We start from the raw sequence: 12,186 nt of genomic DNA on the forward strand, positions 1-12,186 counted from the left end.
ATGGACCACTGTCAGAACCATCACAAAGCGAACTTCGTAAAAGTAAAACAGATCATAAACGTACAACCAGTAAACACTGGTAATCACTGTACTTAGTATCAGCCTGTGCCATAAACTATATTATGCACAGTATCACACAAGTCTAAACACATTAGACCCTAACCTCCTAAGCATAACTCACATCAGGGGCGTACATCACACAGTGAAACATAATCTCACTAGCATGAACCATAATATGCCAAACAACCTCATAATCATAAAAGGCCCACCGTTTAGAGGTATAGAACAGGGTGCGTAAAACATACCAAATGCATTACATTTCCTAGCACCACATCACATTAGGGCCTGGCGCCCTACAATCCCAACAGCCCCCCATGTCAACTCAAACAGGGGCTCAAATGCCCTGTGTACAGAATGTCAGGGCGCGCTGCCAATGCAGCGAAATCCAATTGCTCCACTGCACAAACCTAAACGGTGCAGCTGGCACTAAGTGCTGCGCAGCTGTGTCAGGGGCAAAGGAGTGCAACTCACTCTTAACTCAGACATGCCCCCAAAGCCAAGAGAGACCTAAATGTTGCAGCTTCCCACTACTTGCTGGGCAGCTGGGGATCTCTACAGGAGGCCTGGCACCACTGTGCCGCTTTTGCCCCTCTCAGGGACTCTCTTAGTAGCTGCAAAAACAGGGGCACCACTGTGCCACACCACAGGGCAAAACATGGCCCCTCTGGGCCTTCTTGGAAATAACTGTGCCCATCGTTGGAGCCTGCAGGCTCAGAAGATAATCATGCCTCCACACGTGGTAGCAGGGGCACCTCTGGCCGTTGGGACCCCCACTGGGGCCATTAAACAAAATATGCCCCCTTCGTTGGAGTGGCCCACTACCATCTGGGGTAGCTCTGGACTGCCATCAGGGTAAAGGGGCTAAGCATGGGCGGAAAATCCGTTTCGTTCGCGGATTTTCGGTAAATTCGCAATCCGCGAGATTCGCGAATCTCCCGCAAAATCCGCAAATCCGCGAGCAGCGGATTTTATGGTTTGCTCGCACTGTTCGCGTGAGTTTGCGGCTTGCTTCCCAGTACAACTTCGCGCCCCGCGAATAAGTGCAAAATTGCAGAAATACGATCTTAGCAAAACTGAAACACCTTACCAGGTTCAAAAGTTCAGGCTCATCATTAGTAGCCATTTCCTGTAGTGCTTCCTGAGGGGCCCCTCCAGAGTTCAGTTGCCAGTTGCAACTATTATGTGACCCTGCTCTGAACCTCAGAATAGTTACACATATGCCACAAAGGTCCTGAATTACAGCTAAGGGAGACAAGCAGGAGCCAGGCTGGAAGTTCAAATCCATTAATCAGCCCCTAATTCATTATTGTCAGTTGGGGCAGGGCAGGTGTTGTAACTAATTTTGCAACAATGAAAGCACTTAGCAAGTGCAAAAGATCACTAATCAGGAAGCACTAAGGAAGCAGGTGCCAGCTAAAAAAATATTCTGTGACACATTAATCAGCCCCAAATTAATTCAGGTCACTTGAGGCAGGGAAGGTGTGCTTGCGTTGCCACAATAATGTACACTGACTGGACAACCAGAGGGTGCTGTGATGAAACAGAGGGTGGCATGGGTGGGCCAGAGGGTGGCATGAGTAGTCAGAGAGTGGCAGTGGTGACAGAGAGTGGCAGTGATGAAGAAGAGTGTCCCAAACAGGCTGGACACGTAGAAACAACAAGTTCGCGAAACTTGCGACCTGACAGGTAAGTTCGCAATTTGCGAAATTGTACAAAACCCTCGCGAACTGGCAGAAACCCGCGCAAACACACAAAAAAAAAATCCGCAAATTCGCGAGAATTCGCGGATTTTGCGGATTGCGAGTTCGCAAATCCGCAAAATTCGCGAATGCGAGATTCGCAAAATTCGCCCATGCTTAAAAGGGACGGGCAACCCTAGCCCTCAGGGCCCTTAATGGGGCCTGTTATGCATCATGAAGAAACTGCCCCCAAACGTTGGAGCCCTCTAGACCATATGAACCTCTTGCCATATCGTTGGAGCGGCCCTCTGCCATGTGGGGCCGCTCGGACACTGAACAAATATGGCCCCTCAAGTCCCCCCACGGGGACTTTAAGAACAAATGGTGGCCGCCCTCCCAAGATCAGCCCTAACTCACTGGGCTCGGCAATCCTTCTCCCGGTCTCCTCTCTGGCTGCAGCACTCACGGCATGCATTAGAGAGCCTCCGCTCCTCGGGGACTCTTTCTCCCTTTGCATTGCGGTGGCAGCCTCTGGCGGTGCATCAGTGCTTCACCCGGGCCCCCTCCTGGGACCCGGGGCTTCTCCAGACACCGCGAGCCTCCCTCAGCTCATGGGAGCCCTGCAACAAGCCGCAACACTCCTCCCTTCTCCTCACCCGGGCACAGTCCAGCGCGAGGTGGGCTTCCGCCTGGAGTCTCCCTCCACTTCTCTGGTGCCGGCGGCAGACGCTGGACTTCCCTTGCAAAACCGGAAGCCCCGCCCGTCGTCAGGCAAAACATTGCCTGACTTCCTCTCGGCCGCGGCAGTGACTCCCAGCGGCCAAACGCGGGGTGGACACCCGCTCTATCGAATAAAAAATGCGCTAGTCTGCGGAGTGGGAACCCGCTAAGTAAGCATAACGAGCAAGGCGGCAAGGAGGGGTAGGATCCCTCGATGAAGTCAGATTTGCAGGGGTCTCTCTACATCGGGATTCCCCTCAAGGCGCTCGTAGCCTCACGCTACAAGGGGACCTCCTCAGCGCTCCTCCACAAAATAAAGAGCTCTGCACAGATAGCAAATGAAGTGCACTTTCAGGCGCTAGGTTTAAAGTCCTAGAAAATAAATTGAGCATAAGATCCCAGGGGTAGAGCTCTGGCCAGGGAGGCAGTCCTCCTTGCAGGTCCTCCTGGGCCCCAGCAGCAGCACGCGCCCCCCCCGGGAATCAGGAACCAAGACTGCACATTTTCATGGGGTCACAGCCCCTTCTTATACCACTGAATCCTTTGTCTAAAAAAGTGCAGGGTCTGGGGGAACCAGATACAACTGGTTCAGGGGAGCTCCTGAGCGCTTTGTTTTGCTCAGCTCCTCTCTCCTATTCACAGGAAAGGCTAGGAACATCAGACGCACCACAGGAGGGGGAGCCAGCATTGTGGAGGGAAGGCACAGCCCTATTCAGGTCCCAGGTGCAACTCCTCCCTCCCATCTACCTGTAGATCTCCGTATTCACCACCGGGCAGACCCATCCTGGCTCCTGGAGCCAACCACACCAGCCAGCCCCTGTCAATCACAAATCAGACATGCAATTCACATTAGGCAGGCAGACACACTGCACACAGAAATGGCATCTTCTAAAAGTGGCACTTCTCCACCAGTCACAATAAATCTGCGCACACCATTGTGCAGCATTTATTCTCACGAGTTTGCACATACTAAACTCGCCCCCTGCACACCTCTCATACCAGGAACTACCATGGACACACATCTCCCCCATGCATTCCTAGGGGAGAGTAGGCCAGTCTCACCACACATACACAGAGCGCGCACGCACTTTACACTAGACAACAGTGCTAAAGTGCACAGAGGCCTAAAATCACCAACACTAGGTTACAGAAAAAGACTAGTAGAACGCAAAAAGTTTCGGGGTGAACCTGCCAAAAGGGCCAAGTCCAACCAGGAGGATAGCAAAATACGCTGATGGCAGAAGGCGAAGTTGAAGGACAGTTCAACTGCTAGGCTTGAGAGGAGTTAGGAACAGGTAGAGACTGACTGGGAAATGAAAGGATGTCACTGAGTGGTATTGGTATTTATTTTATTTATTTATTTATGAGATTTGTTAAGCGCACAGCTACCCCCAGCGGGGGTGTCCCGGCGCTGTGGACGGCAGCGACAAGGAACCTAAAAGTTAGGAGCTGGAGAACAGCCATGTCTTTAATTTACATCTGAACTGCGATTCTGCCTCAATCAGTGGAATACTCAGCGGGAGGGAGTTCCAAAGTTTGATGTGACCACCGCGAAGGTTCTGCCTGCTTTTCTAGAGCGATGGAAGCGGGGAGGACGCAGGAGGCGGAGGTGTTTGGACCTGAGCGCTCGCGATGAGTGTACTAGCTTCAGCCTACTTCTTAGGTATCAGCGAATAATAAGAAGTGAGTGGGTAGAGTTAGAAAAGTATCAGGGTCTTATCACGTAAGACCTGAATAGAAGATGAGTGTGAAACTGGTCAGTAAACGAACTGAACTGGTGTTTCGATAGAATGTCAACAGATTATTCTTTTCCATCAAACTGTGTGGTTTCACAAATTAATTCCTTAACACTATTTTCACAATTACGCAGATGGCAAATAAATTGTTCTTGAAGTATTGCAAGATAAGATTGACGGCCTAAATCAGACAACCTTTTGGTGGTCCAGAAATGGATGCACAAGAACTTGCTATGGTTGAATTTGGCCTAGCTTTTAGCAGTCTGTTGTGAAAGACCTTTTGTGTATATTAGCAATACTTTAAAAAAAAAGAGTTAGTTAATCCCATTACTTTTCATTGGCTATCTTTCTTGACAAGCTCGTTTCCTTGCTCCTTATGCAATGGCTTTAAGTTCTCTTCTTGTTGTTGTCCCTCCACTAAAGCATAGGTTTTTTTACCATAATTTCGAGTGGATGACTTAAATGCTTCCATGGCTCACATCAGTGAACACCTTTTTCTTTTAAATTTCCTCTAAAAAAAGCCTCTACTGGCTACCACACTGCTGCGCTCGCGCTTGCATTAGCGCTGTGTTTTTTAGCATTTCCTCGTTTTGTATTTGTGTTCGAAATTCTGTTTTAACTTACCCCTGCTTTTAAAGTTCTTGTTTGCAGCTCGCGCTCCTATTTTCCTCACTGCATATAAAAAGTGCATTTTTGCCAAAAAAGCACCACCACTTTGGTGGGTCCGGGTCCCGGGGGTGAACTTTGGTGGGCGCCATCTTGGATTGGGGCACTTGATCCGGCGGAGCACGCCATCTTGGAGCGGACTCGCGCGCTAAGGGCTGATTGGAGTGCCTATTTAAGGCGGTCCTCTGTGTGGCTGCTGTCTCTACTGGCTACCACACTGCTGCGCCCGCGCTTGCATTACCGCTGTGTTTTTTAGCATTTCCTCGTTTTGTATTTGTGTTCGAAATTCTGTTTTAACTTACCCCTGCTTTTAAAGTTCTTGCTTGCAGCTCGCTCTCCTATTCCCCTCACTGCATATAAAAAGTGCATTTTTGCCAAAAAAGCACCACCACTTTGGTGGGTCCGGGTCCCGGGGGTGAACTTTGGTGGGCGCCATCTTGGATTGGGGCACTTGATCCGGCGGAGCACGCCATCTTGGAGCGGACTCGCGCGCTAAGGGCTGATTGGAGCGCCTATTTAAGGCGGTCCTCTGTGTGGCGGCTGTCTCTACTGGCTACCACACTGCTGCGCTCGCGCTTGCATTAGCGCTGTGTTATTTAGCATTTCCTCGTTTTGTATTTGTGTTCGAAATTCTGTTTTAACTTACCCCTGCTTTTAAAGTTCTTGCTTGCAGCTCGCGCTCCTATTCCCCTCACTGCATATAAAAAGTGCATTTTTGCCAAAAAAGCACCACCACTTTGGTGGGTCCGGGTCCCGGGGGTAAACTTTGGTGGGCGCCATCTTGGATTGGGGCACATGATCCGGCGGAGCACGCCATCTTGGAGCGGACTCGCGCGCTAAGGGCTGATTGGAGCGCCTATTTAAGGCGGTCCTCTGTGTGGCGGCTGTCTCTACTGGCTACCACACTGCTGCGCTCGCGCTTGCATTAGCACTGTGTTTTTTAGCATTTCCTCATTTTGTATTTGTGTTCGAAATTCTGTTTTAACTTACCCCTGCTTTTAAAGTTCTTGCTTGCAGCTCGCGCTCCTATTCCCCTCACTGCACATAAAAAGTGAATTTTTGCCAAAAAAGCACCACCACTTTGGTGGGTCCGGGTCCCGGGGGTGAACTTTGGTGGGCGCCATCTTGGATTGGGGCACTTGATCCGGCGGAGCACGCCATCTTGGAGCGGACTCGCGCGCTAAGGGCTGATTGGAGCGCCTATTTAAAGTCGCTCCCTCCCGCGCAGCGGGACGCGCAAGTGGGCGCCCTCGCTTAGCATGAGTCGTGCCGGAGTCCTGCCCGTCTGCGCCCGTCAGCGTCCCGGAGGCGCCGGGGCGGCGGTGGACTGCGGCCTGGTTAGACTTGGGCGAAGATGATCTGTTACACCTCAGCGACGCTGCGCGCCCTGCAGATTATTTCTTGTTCCTGTCGCTCTGTTTTCCCGGGGAGTTTCAGGGGTAAACGGCGTTGCCCGGGCTGTGGGTGGTCGCCTGCTTGGACTCCTGTTACCGTCTGTAGGAGAGTAGGGTCTGCAATCCTATGATCACCCAGATTTTTTGCTTTTGTTTCACTGGTTTACGACTTTCTCTGGCTGTGGGCCTGCCAATCAGACCCACAGCCTGGCTGTTCTCTTTCTAAATTACGATATGTACCCTAGGTGCATTTACCAATTGGTACTGGGCCACCTTATCAGACCCCGTAACGCAGGGCATAGGTGTACCCAGGGCCGCCAGGGGCTGCAGCATGTATTATGCCACCCCTGGCTGGCCTCCTAAATTTGACACAACTGGCTGCATGACAGCTGGGGCAAAGTCGTGTAATCACCCTTTGCTTTAGGTATAGTAGCTCTATATCTAACCATACAATGGACACCCGAGTTCCTATCAGTCACTCCTATGGCAGGCCTTGACAATCCTGAAGGCAGAGTGCGTGGGCTCGTGTGAACTAGGTTCTGGCCCGAGCCGAGCCCGGTTGCAGCTTGCGGAATCAAGACCCAATGGCTGTTCCATGATAACGCGTACCACATCGGTAACTTCGGTGTCGCGTTATCAAGGCATGTCGAGTAAGGTGTCATACGAATCGGGATGCTGCCCCCTCACCAATTCTGGCGACGAGGTTAGCATTCCGCCCTTCTAGAGGGACACAACATGTACGTAACTGTGAACCCCGGTTAAAGTTAACTAAAGCCTCAGCTCCACAAAATGGATGCTGCCACCACAGACACGAGTCTGACCTCCTGCTGCTGGGAGTCCTTCCAGCGAGGAGAGCTTGGACAAAGGGTTTCCTGTCGAGGGCGGTGTTCGCACCGTCCCAGACAGGGTTTGTGTATTCTGGGTAGGTAGGGCTTTTGCGAGAAGGTGACTGCGGAGTGGCACCCCGGTGCTCACTACGCATCTGCCGGTTAGAACCAGTTCCAGGGGCACCAGCCCTGGCCTGGGGAAAGTCCGGCAGGGGAGAGGGGTGTAACTACCCCCCTTCCTGGTCCCACCCTTAGGGCAGGACCTAGTCATGTACCCACCCCTTTCTTTAGAATAAAGGCCGGAGCGGGGACCCTTCCAAATTAGATCATCTTTGAATCAAGAACTACTTTCTACGAAAGGACATTCGAGACTCTTCTCAAGATTTATCCCTTGTGACTAAGGAGTAGTCACCCTGCATCAGCGGGCACCATCTAAGAACTCTGCGGTTTGCTGTAAGTCCTTCCTCAAGGAATCCGACGGCCCAGCTCGACGAGAACCGGCTTCCCTGGCACCTCTGAACTCTACCCACGTCATCAGCTCAGCTGTGATCTGTGGGTGCGACGAGACCTCGAGGGACCGGCCATCATCAGAACCTGCACGCTCTTAACCAGCACGACCATCGAAGCAATTCTCTGGTGAGTGCTCTGGGGTCCGAGAAGCCCCGACCCTGAGTCGCTCCAGCACCGAAGTGCAGTCTCCCAGCATTTCCACGATCTGCGTGGGGCCCTTCTGCTCGCTGCTCAGCACGTTGTCCGGTCACTAGCCGCTGGCTTGTGCCCTTCCTTGACGACGACCGACAAACAACTCTGCTGGTCTGGTTGCTCCAGATCGGCCCTTGCTCCCTTTTCCGAGAGGAGCACCCCAGACCCTCCTGGTCCATTCAAGACGCCATCTTAGGCCTACCACGTGGCCCTGAGATCTGCCAAGGCTTGTTGCCCCAATCCTGGGCCCAGCGACGCCGACAGCATCATCCTTCGTGGGACAGCTCGCACCTCCATCCTGGTCGCCGACAACGCCTCCTGGTCCATGAGACTGCAGAGCCTAGCGTCGCCCACTCACCTGGTCGAGGTGACGGCCAACCGGTGCCCTCCTGGTACCCTCTGACTACTGGCTAGTAGTACGAACTTGGTCCCCTCTGCTTTCAGGTATCATCGATCTCTGATCCAGGCTTGGATCTCTACGAACTATTCATCACTGGTCGCCGGCCAGCAACTCCTTTTCTTCCGGCTCCTGGCTCGTCAGCGAAGACCCCCGACGCCTGTAAGACTTGTGCAGCCGCAGCCCTCGTGGCTAGGTAACTTCGGCATTTCGGTGCCTGCATAGCCTCCTTACTCTAGGGTCCTGAGTCCCTCGCTTCCGACTTGCCTTATCGGGTCCGCCCGAGACCACTAAACTTCCCGTGTCTTCGGACACTTGTTTTAATTGTGCACTTGAAGTATTTTCCTAAGAGATTTGGTTTGTGCTTAGTACCCTGTCCTCATAAAGAGTACAGGGCTGTTGTGATTCTTAAATAAATATACCGTTTATTTTCATAACACTTGTGTGGTGTCCTTTCACTGGGTGTTCAAGGGATACATGTGTGGTAAACAGCTGGCTTAACACGCCCTCTCGAGTCTTTAGCCTTAGACTGCTCGTATCCACGCTACTAGGATAGCTGGTCTATAGGTTGACTTACAACCAATCATCATAAGGGTCGTTTGGAACGATACATAGCGGTCGCTAGAATAGCGAACGCTGCATATCGGGCCAACTTCTCACATTGGTGAGCAGCGGGTGGGATTTGAGCTTGCTGTTGTTTTACCACACGTATCCTAAGAATATCTTGTTGAAAGATCACATAAGTACTGTTAGTACATATAACTAAGCTTAGAATACTCTGAGTTCTACTGAACCAGCTGTTGCAGCTCCTCAAGGCCTAGCACACCTTGGCTGCAACTTTTAGCAAGGGATCAGTAGGTAAACACATAGTGTAGGTAGGTGCATCACTTACACCACACTAGAAACAGTATGTCGGACAAAGGAGGAAACTCTGAGTCTCCCCTTGTGTCAGTTGACCCTCCACAGGTCATCCCTTCAAGATATACTGTGCTGAGCTTCAAGGAGTTAAGACAAGTGTGTCACTCCAGGAAGATCAAGCAGGGGTCTAACCCCACAACGTCCTTTCTGATTGGTCTCTTGGAGACTTATGATGCCAGAAAAGCTGAGACCCTTCCCAGCTCTTCTAATCCAGAAGGAGACATGCCTCCCCTCGAGGGAACCAGAGACGATCCTGACCTCATCCACCTCGCAACTGAGAACGAAGATGTGGAGGATGATGAGGATGAGGATCCCTCTGGGGATGAGGCAGATAAGGGACAGGTAGAAGTCGTTAGACTAAGCAGGTCCAACTTAAGCAAGCATGACAGTGGTACTGGGGGACCCCCGGGGCTACTATCAGGTCAGCTTAACATTGGGAATGGACGAGCCCGATCTCTGTCAAGAGACTCTGGCAGATCCCTTCAAACCAATGGCTCTCACAACTCTTCTCAAAGAGGGATGACGTCCCCTCAGAGGAGAGTGTACGAAGCTAAGGAAAGGGCAGCTAATCTGAGGATTGAAAGGGAAGAACTTGCCCTGGCCAAAGAGAGGCTTGCCTTTGCTAGAGAGCAACAGTTAAGTGGGGCAGTCCCCACTGGTGGCAGCATTATACCTAGCAATAGGGAAAGGAGTTTTGATACGAAACACCTTGGTAAGATAGTGCCCCCCTTTAAACAAGGGGACGACATCCACAAATGGATTACTGCTTTGGAGAGGGCCTGCACTGTGCAAGGTGTTCCCCAGAGTCAGTGGGCAGCTATCTTGTGGCTCTCCTTTGAAGGTAAAGGAAGAGACAAGCTCCTCACCACAAGGGTAGAGGATGCTAATAATTACCACGTCTTGAAGAATACACTCGTCGAAGGGTTTGGCCTAACCACGGAGCAGTACAGGGTGCTGTTCCGGGATACCCAGAAAACGCAGTCTCAAGACTGGTCTGACTTTGTCGATTGTGCCACTAAGGCTTTTGAAGGCTGGTTGCTGGGCAGTAAGGTTACTGATTACGAAGGATTGTATAATTTGATGATGAGAGAGCAAATTTTAAACAATTGTCAGAACCAGTTGTTGCATCAGCATCTTGTCGACTCGGATCTGACCTCTCCCCAAGAATTGGGAAAGAAGGCAGACAGATGGGTTCGTACAAGAGTTAAACAGAACCAGGGCCAGAATCAAGGTGGTCAGAAGAAAGCAGACCAGAAGGGTAAAGATTCTAAGGGGGAACAAAATGACCAGAAGTCTTCGACAGGTCCCCAACAACCCAAAGAGGGTGGGGGTCAGGCTCCCCAAAAGAAGAAAGAAGGCCAATCCAAAAGATGGTGCCAGTACTGCAAAAGTAAATCTCACTGGTTTAGTGAGTGCACCAAGAAAGGAGGAGGGCAGACTCCTGCCACTGCAGCCCCTAAGGCACCTGTGCCCCCTAGTACAGCCAGCAGTGGTAGTGCACCTCCCAAGGGTTTAGTAGGGTTAACCCTGGGTTCTGAGGGGCGTGACAACTTAGTTGGCACACTCACTCAGGCTGTCCTTGTCAGTACAGGGGATGTGGATATGTCCCCTGACGTAAGTCCCAATACTTTGGGCAAATACAGACAGACGCCTTTCATAAACGGAAAAATGGCTCAGGCCTATAGGGACACTTGTGCCAGTGTCACCATGGTGACACCTAACTTTGTGGACCCTGGACAGATCATGCCAGGTACAGAATTCCTGGTGACCAATGCAAGCAATGTCACTACCAAACACAGTATGGCAATTGTAGCTTTCTCCTGGGGAGGGGTAACTGGCCAAAAGAAGGTTGTAGTTAGTTCAGACCTCCCAGTGGACTGTTTGTTGGGCAATGATTTGGAGTCATCACAATGGTCAGAAGTGGAGCACCGGACTCACATGGAAATGTTAGGCTTGCCAGCACATGTGTTCGCTGTGACCAGGTCACAGGTCAGGAAATGCCCCACTGAACAGGTGCTGGATCCTGGAACAACGGACCAGACACCTCCCAAGAAAAAGAGCGGTAGGGTTAAGGCTGCGCCTTCCCCCTTGCCCCAGGTCGTGGATCAAGTCTCAGAGGAGGCTGACCTACAGGAATTGAGGGAAACTGAGCCTAGGGAGTTCGAACTTGATCAAGTTGAATTCTTGGGTTCAGGGGGACCCTCAAGGGAAGACCTGGGGAAGGACCAGTTAGACTGCCCTTCTCTTGAACCCCTCAGACAGCAGGCTGCTGCTGAGGCTGCTGGGAATGCCACAGGTACCCACAAGGTATACTGGGAAGATGGACTCCTGTACACTGAGTCAAGAGACCCCAAGCCTGGCATGACCAGGAGGCTGGTTGTACCCTTGTCTCAGCGTGGTTTCCTACTTACCTTGGCCCACGAGATTCCCTTAGCAGGTCACTTAGGCCAGACGAAAACGTGGGACAGGCTTGTCTCACACTTTCACTGGCCTCATATGAACGAAGATACAAAGGAGTTTTGCCGCTCCTGTGTCACTTGCCAAGCCAGTGGTAAGTCAGGTGGCACGACAAAGGCCCCCCTTATACCAATGCCTGTGGTGGGGGTGCCCTTTGAACGGGTGGGGATCGACATCGTCGGTCCCATGGAACCACCAACAGCATCAGGGCACAAGTTTATACTGGTGGTAGTGGATCATGCCACCAGGTATCCTGAAGCTATTCCCCTTAGGACCACTACAGCACCTGTTGTGGCAAGAGCCCTAGTTGGAGTATTCTCCAGAGTGGGCTTCCCTAAGGAGGTTGTCTCCGACAGAGGTGCAAACTTTATGTCGAGCTACTTAACTGCTATGTGGAAGGAATGTGGTGTCAACTACAAGTTCACTACACCCTATCATCCACAATGCAATGGGCTTGTTGAGAGATTCAACAGGACCCTCAAAGGGATGATTCATGGACTACCTGAAAAGCTTCGGCGTAGATGGGACGTCCTGATCCCCTGCCTTTTATTCGCTTACAGAGAAGTCCCACAGAAGGGGGTTGGCTACAGCCCTTTTGAACTTTTGTACGGGCATCCTGTGAGAGGACCC

This window comes from Lissotriton vulgaris, chromosome 12 (assembly GCF_964263255.1).
Source record: "Lissotriton vulgaris chromosome 12, aLisVul1.2, whole genome shotgun sequence".
NCBI classification, from domain to species: Eukaryota; Metazoa; Chordata; class Amphibia; order Caudata; family Salamandridae; genus Lissotriton; species Lissotriton vulgaris.